A 7575-nucleotide genomic window follows, 5' to 3' on the forward strand; every position below is an offset into this window, starting at 1 on the left:
TTCATGTCATCAGAGTTCATTCAACATCCATGATTGCCTTCTGTGCTGCAAACTTTGGTGGGAGGCCCGTGATCAATTTCTTAATTAGTTTGGTATTCTTGTATTTCTTGCCAAGTACCTGAGCTTCATTTGCGATTGATGAGATCTTGGCACTAAAACCTGCGATCGTGTCATCATTTGTCATCTTCAGATTTTCAAACAGTAAGGCAAGGGTGTCAAGTCTCTTCCTCTTGACAGATGAAGTTCCTTCAAAGACATTTAGAAGAGTGTCCCACGCTTGTTTAGCTGATGTACATCCTTGTATCAGTTGAAATTGTGTCAGATCCACTCCGCAGAAGATGGCATTCAATGCCTTAGAGTTGAATTTCGAGAGATTCTTCTCATCATCAGTCCACATAGACTTGGGTTTCAGAACCTCAGCACCTTTTTCATTCACCATAGTTGGTTCCTTCCATCCATTCTGCACTGCTGTCCATGCATCCTCATCTATACCTCTTATGTTAGCCATCATATGAAACTTCCAGTACCCAAAGTTTGCCGGATCAAGCATCAATGGCTTGTGAACAGCTATTAGATGGTTCCTTCCATCCATTCTGCACTGCTGTCCATGCATCCTCATCTATACCTCTTATGTTAGCCATCATACGACCTTCCAGTACCCATAGTTTTCCGGATCAAGCATCAATGGCTTGTGAACAGCTATTAGATCTTTAGCCATGTCCATACCCTGCCGCAAAATCTCAACCTGTGATGGAGTAGAAAACTCCTTTAGGAAGTCCTGCTCTGATACCAATTCAAAAAAAACAGGAGTATGAACTGCTATGATTAATAGCAGTTAACACGTCAAAATAATTACTCTTGATTCAGAACCTTTCAAACAAATCTTACAGACTTTGTTTGATCAGAATAACTCGCAGTCAACAACCTGACTCGACACTGACCGATTCTTAAATCTACCCAAAAGCTCACAATCTCTCAAGTTCTTTTTATGAACTTATACAATCACTCACCACAGTTACTGAATCTTACTCGAAACTACAGTGCTCTCTTTTGGCTCTATTGCGGCCAACCCTAATATTTTCTTCTTACTCCCTTATATATGTCTTTGCGGAAGATCTATTTGAGATATTACATGCCACTAATCGAATCTTGCATATCTTGCTTAGTTGATACTCTGGTTATATAGTTTCCACTTCTTGATCTTACAAGATCAAGCCACATCATCCAGCTTATTTCTCCTTTCTTCAATAGAATCGATTGTCCTCGTCTTAGTGAACTCTTTCCTCAAAACCTTGTGCTTACACATTGGACTGCAAAGTGAGTCTTGATCTTCAAAGATGACTCTTATTCTTTATTTCCGTCACTTTATTTGGGCACAAGATAAAGTGCATTATCCTGAGCCTTCTTGAACTTGTATTAGACTCAAAGTGGGCTTGATTGGATACTTATCATCACCAACCAAATTATGAATACTCTCCGTGTTCAAAACATTTTGAATCAGCCCGTTAAATGTCTCTTTAAACTGCTTAGTTTTTTTCTCTTGTGACTGGTCCAGCTGGTATGTACAATGCCTCCTCTTCATGATCTTTGCTGTTCATGATGTCCTCATCATTAAGATCGCTTAGTTTATGTGAACATCTTTATGCATATAAGCTAAATAAATGGTGTTCTAGGACTAAATTGAATTGTGATCCAAATTCTCGTTTAGTTTGGTTTTTATTTTTTAATGTAGGTTTGAAACACTGATTACACCCATTTTAGACAAGCTGATATTAAATTGTTTCGGTTCATGAATCTTGTAGCACATTTTTGTGTTCGAGCAAGGACGACTTACGTTTCATGGGTTTAACATAATTGTTTCATTCTTCAACAGTCGCGCAAACCAAAACAGCAAAACTCCATGTATATAATTTTTCTAAGCATAAATTAAGATAAAACATTTAATTTCTTAATACATCATGTGGAATATTCTTTGCATTTAGCTACTTAGCTTGCTAAAATAATGAATATAATTGCATCATGGACATTAAAATCTACTTTGCATGAATAATTTGGTAGTTGTTATTAGTGCTTGGTCAAGATCTTATCATGTGATCCATGAGACACACCGATCCATCTTCCTAATAGAAATATTATTATGTCTATAAATAATCAAAAATATCAACTTGACATTTAAGATTGTTCTAACGACACAATCGAAAAAGACAACACTAAGGAGAGGAAAAAGTTCCGCTCCACGGACCACCGCTACGTTCGCTCATCATGCCCACATCTTCTTAGAGATGTCAAACGGGCCAGCCCGCGTCCAAATAGCCCAATCCGATGCGGTTTTAATTTTTTATTGGGCTTTGCGGGCTGGCCCATCGCGGATTGCGGTCCTAGAATCTATTGTCCAAGTCCAACCCGCATATAATTTACGGGTTAGCGGGCTGGCCCGCGGATTCTTTGTATTTTCTCTTTATTTTCTCTTTATTTTCTTTTTATACAGCTCAATTTTTTCATTATAGTTTAGTTACTCGTGTCTAATTGTCTATGTTGTATAAAGTAATGATTTGAATTGAAACAACAAGCATCATTCAACTTAAAAGCAATATTTTGAAACTCTAACTGAAATTCAAACTAAATCACCAACAATCCAATAAAAAAAATTTCAAGAATCTGAGAAGCAAAAGAAGAATGAAATCTAAGAAAGTATGAAAGTAACATAAGTTAAAATCAGAGAAAGCAAGAAAAACAAAAATCCTAGAAGAAACGAAGTTCAAACTAACACTTTTAACTTAAATCTCAAATTCAAGAAGCAAAACCAAAATTAATAATTCTTCAATTTTTGTCTTCATCCTCAGTTTCATCTTCGTCCTCATCTTCATCATTGAGAATGGATTGGAAAGATGGTAGTGTCTTATCTTCACTATCAGATTCTTCCTCCTCTTCTGCATATATGATTAAATTAAGTTAGTGAACCTAATAAGTTATGATTAAGTAAGTGTAAAGATTATGACAAAAAAATTATTTACCATTTTCATATGCTTCAAATCCCTTTAACCAATTGCGACTACATATCAAAGCTTGCACGTTTTTGGGAAGAAGCCGGCTTCTGTATTTGTTCAAAACGCGAGCTCCAATGCTAAAAGAGGATTCCGAAGCTACTGTCGTAATGGGTATACTAAGCAGATCGCAAGCCATTAAAAAAAGCTCACCATATCTTTTTGAGTTAATTTTCCAATAATCCAGGATGTCGAGATCGATATCGTCTAATGCTGGTTCATCAAGATACAATTCCAGAGAAGTCTTCCCACTAACAGCAACACTTGACCTGCGAAAGGCAAAGAAATCCTGAAAGCAAAAAAAACAAAAAAAAAAACCATAACTACGTTTATATACGTGAAGAACAAAGGATTTTTGCTTCAAGTAAATTCATGAGACTGCAAAAAAAAAAAGACGAAAATCCACCCAGCTTGCAAACAAAGAATCATAACTACATTTATAAATCCTGAAAGCAAAAAAAATGTAAGGCAAAGAAATCCACCCAGCTTGTATTACGTTTGTATTACGTTTGAAATCCACCCAGCCTATATTACGTTTATATACGTAAATTCCACCCAGCTTGCAAACAAAAAGGCGAAAGAAATATTTAAAAAATGGAGCACACTTGCAAACGACGTTGTCTACTTGACATAATATTATAACGAAAAACAACAACTATAATGTGGAGCACACTTGCAAAAAACAAGCATCATTCAATGTAAAAGCCAAACGTGGAGCACACTTCCAACTCAACTATAATGTTATACTAGATCATAAGAGATAAAACTTGCAAACTTAATCTAGATAATAAGACACATAAATAACATAAGAAAATTACTTACATCGTAATTCATAAAGCTCCCAATTTGTGCACCATCTTTTGCATTAGTTTCTCGTGACTGTGTAGATGGTGATGGAGATTTCGTCTTTTTCTCATATGATTCATAAAGCACTCGCAGTTTTGTACGCAAGTTTTCCATCTTTGCTTGATAAGTTCTCATATCAAGCTTGGCAAAACAAAAGTCCACAAGTGTAAGCTTTAACCGTGGATCAAAGACGGTAGCCATTGCAAAAACATCACTAACTTCTTCCCAATACTTATCAAACTTCTCCTTCATTGGTATAATCATTTTTCTGATAATTTCATCTGGGTTTAATTCATTCACTGTCAACCAGTTTTGAATCGTCCAAACTTGCATAAAGTACAAGTTAGAAGTTGGATATGTCGAACCTGACATAAGCCGAGTGATCTCATTAAACGGCTTCAGAAAAACAGAAATCTCTTTTGCTCGATTCCATTCTTCATCTGTAGGAAAGAACTTGTAATTTTTCCCATCAATCCTTGCAAGGTGAGAAAAAGCAGCTTGGAACTCGATAGCCCTATCAAGCATTTGGTAAGTCGAATTCCATCTCGTTTGCACATCCAAAAGCAAACCTTTATTCTTGTCTAAACGCACAGCATCAACGCATTTTCCAAATAGTATCTCACGAGACTCGGATACAGTTACATACTTGATACTCTCCCTGATTTTATGCAAGGAATCACCAATAACTTTCAGCCCGTCTTGCACAATAAGGTTAAGTATGTGAGCTGCACATCTAACATGGAAAAATTCTCCTCCACACAGCAAATCATCTCGTATAACAAGCTGGGATTTCAAAATGTCTTGCATTGAATCGTTGCTAGTAGCGTTGTCTACTGTGATCGAAAAAACCTTTTTCTGAATTCCCCATTCTTCCCAAGACTCAAGAAGCTTCATTGCTAAATTGATACCTGTATGTGGTGGTGGGAGAGCACAAAATGCAAGGATTTTGTTGTTCAGCTTCCAGTTTCGGTCAATGTAATGTGCCGTGATACACATGTAGCCTTCATGCGTGATTGCAGACCACAAGTCAGTTGTAAAGCTGATTCGTCCAGGAAGACTAGCTAGTTCATTCTTTAACTTAGCTGTCTCATTCTCATAGAACCGATACACATCTTTTGCGGCTGTGTTGCGACTTATGAACTTAACATCAGCATTCAAATATCTCCAAACTTCTCTGACTCTTTCGTACTCAACATAAGCATACGGCAAATCATGCTGAATAATTGTCTTAGCTACCATCTCACGAAAAACAAAGTGATCAATCTTCCGTGCTTGTAATTTAGCGTTTGCAGTTATCAACATGTCACCAACGTCTTTAACTTTGGGCGTAAGGGTGCATTTTTTACTATGCCTTCTTAGAGTATTAGTACCACTTTTGTGAGAATCATGCTTATACTCCTTCTTACAATGTTTGCACTGTGCTTTTTGCTCACCATCTTTCTTAGTGAACACTACAAAATCATCCCACACCTCCGACCACTTCCTACTCTCTGTTTTTTTTTTCTGATTTGCTGAATTTCCTTTCTTATCATCACCTAATTCATCTTCAGAATCAGACTCAACAATCTTTTCCTTTCTCTGATTTTTCTCAGCCTCATACGCCCTTTTCCTCCTTTTATTCGCCCCAAATTCTTTGCCTTTGCCATCACTCACCTCAGCCGGATCTCTCTTCCTAGACTCAGGCGTGAGTTCTGTTTCAGCATCACAATTTTCAGTATCATCCAATTTTTTATTCGTGTTATTCAGTTGAGACAACTTACTTTTGCCACCATCAAGTGTTGCCTGAAACAGATTTTTCTTTCTTTTACTCGCCTGAGAAACACTGCCGCCTTTGCCAACATGATTCACGATGATCAAGATCTCAAAGTTTGAACTCTCTTTCTCAATCTCTAAAACACTTTGTCTGCGTCTCTCAAACTCTCTGTCTCAGCCGAATGAGTAAGCCGCTAAATTATGTTAATAATAGTAGGGTTTTAAGTTTAGATAAAAGTGACTCCAATTGGTGCAATTTGCAAAAGGTTTTAAGATATTATAAAATAAAATTTCAAATCTATACGTTGTCTATGTATTGATAAACGTAACATAAACGTTGTGAGCTTAGAGTATTCCACAAATAGTTTGGTTAACAGTTTCCAGTGCATTGATTTGCATAGAAATTAAAGCAAGTAAGGATTTTTACCTCCTTAACGATCTCTGAGACCTTGAACAAAAAAAGAGGAAGCAGATCAATCTTGCAACATATGTAAGGTAGAGTAGTAGAAGATTGCATAAATCAAGCATGGGAATTATTCTATCTATACGTACCCTTGTACACATGTTGCCTTTGAAAAAAATTCTGCTAAAGTTTCTACTGCAATGGCCAAAAGTCTGAAAAGAAAATCACTTTACAGCATTTTGCATAGTAGTGAACCTAAAGGAAGGATCAGGAAGCTATACCAGATATGAAAACAAAGTTCGGATCAAATTAGGTAGAGAGAAAGTTTCTGACTAAGAGCATTCAAGTAGTTACATGAGATCATACATTCCTTTCACTGTAAAGAGCAATTAGGTAGTATCATTACATGAATTCTGGTAAGTTTCAAATGTTGAACTTTCTTAAGCGCTGTGTATACAAAGTTGCACACCCAGAATCAATCTTCCCTCGGCCCAGATCCGAAGCCACGGAGAAGACGCCGACGCAGCGACGCTGAACTAAAGGTCGCGCTTTTTGATCAGCTTTCTTGTGAAAATCAAAACAGCTTCTCAAATCTCAAGGTTAAGCCATTGTGCTTTTCAAAAGTGAATATTCGACCATTGCAGCTCTCAAAGCTCAGTAAGCCAAAATGGGGACCAAGAACGAAATAAATTTGAAGAAAAAAGTTTACATTTCGAACAATTTTCTCTAAACAGATCGCAGATTCACACAAAAGAGATGAGAAACAAAATTTTGCGGTTCAACCCGCGAACCCGCAAAATCCGCTTCGGGTCAACCTGCATAGCCCAACTTCCGCACGGGTCAAACCCGCAAGGCCCGCTTTTTATTTGGACAGATATTTTTAGGCCCAGGCCCGCACCGCTTGTGTTTTACTTGGGCCGAGCCCGCGGAGATGATCTCCTCATTATTATTACTAGTGCTTTTCTGTACGGATCTATCTCTTTCCCATAATACTTTTTTTTTTGGTATGCGACGGGGAAAAATTGTCCCCCTTATTTATTGAAATTAATCAAACTACAAACAAATGTTTCGCGGGCACGCAAACCTTCTAGCATCCTCCAATAATACAGAACTCAAACAATCCGGACAAGAATCCAACAAAAACATGCCTAACGGCCGAGAAAATGCATTGTTAGCTAATCCATCCACAAGACGATTAGCCTCCAATACACATGTGTGATACAGACTATCCAGTCCTTCGAGAGAAAGACATAGCACAAACGTACTAGGAATGACAGGGGATGAGTATCACTGATCCCTGTCCTTAGAAAACCCACCACCATCTCTGAATCCACTTCCAACTCCACTCGAGTATACACTCTCTCCCAAGCGATGTATAACCCGTCGTATACCCCCTCCCCCCCCCCCCACAATTCCCTGAATGGTGCCGTGCACTTGGATCCATTGTCCCTCTCCATCTCGTAAGTCTCCTCCTACCGTTGCCAGCCCTGGGTTCCAATGAGAAGCCCCATCAGTGTTTAACCTAACCCA

Source organism: Eutrema salsugineum, unplaced genomic scaffold (assembly GCF_000478725.1).
Source record: "Eutrema salsugineum unplaced genomic scaffold, Eutsalg1_0 scaffold_17, whole genome shotgun sequence".
In the NCBI taxonomy this organism is placed as follows: Eukaryota; Viridiplantae; Streptophyta; class Magnoliopsida; order Brassicales; family Brassicaceae; genus Eutrema; species Eutrema salsugineum.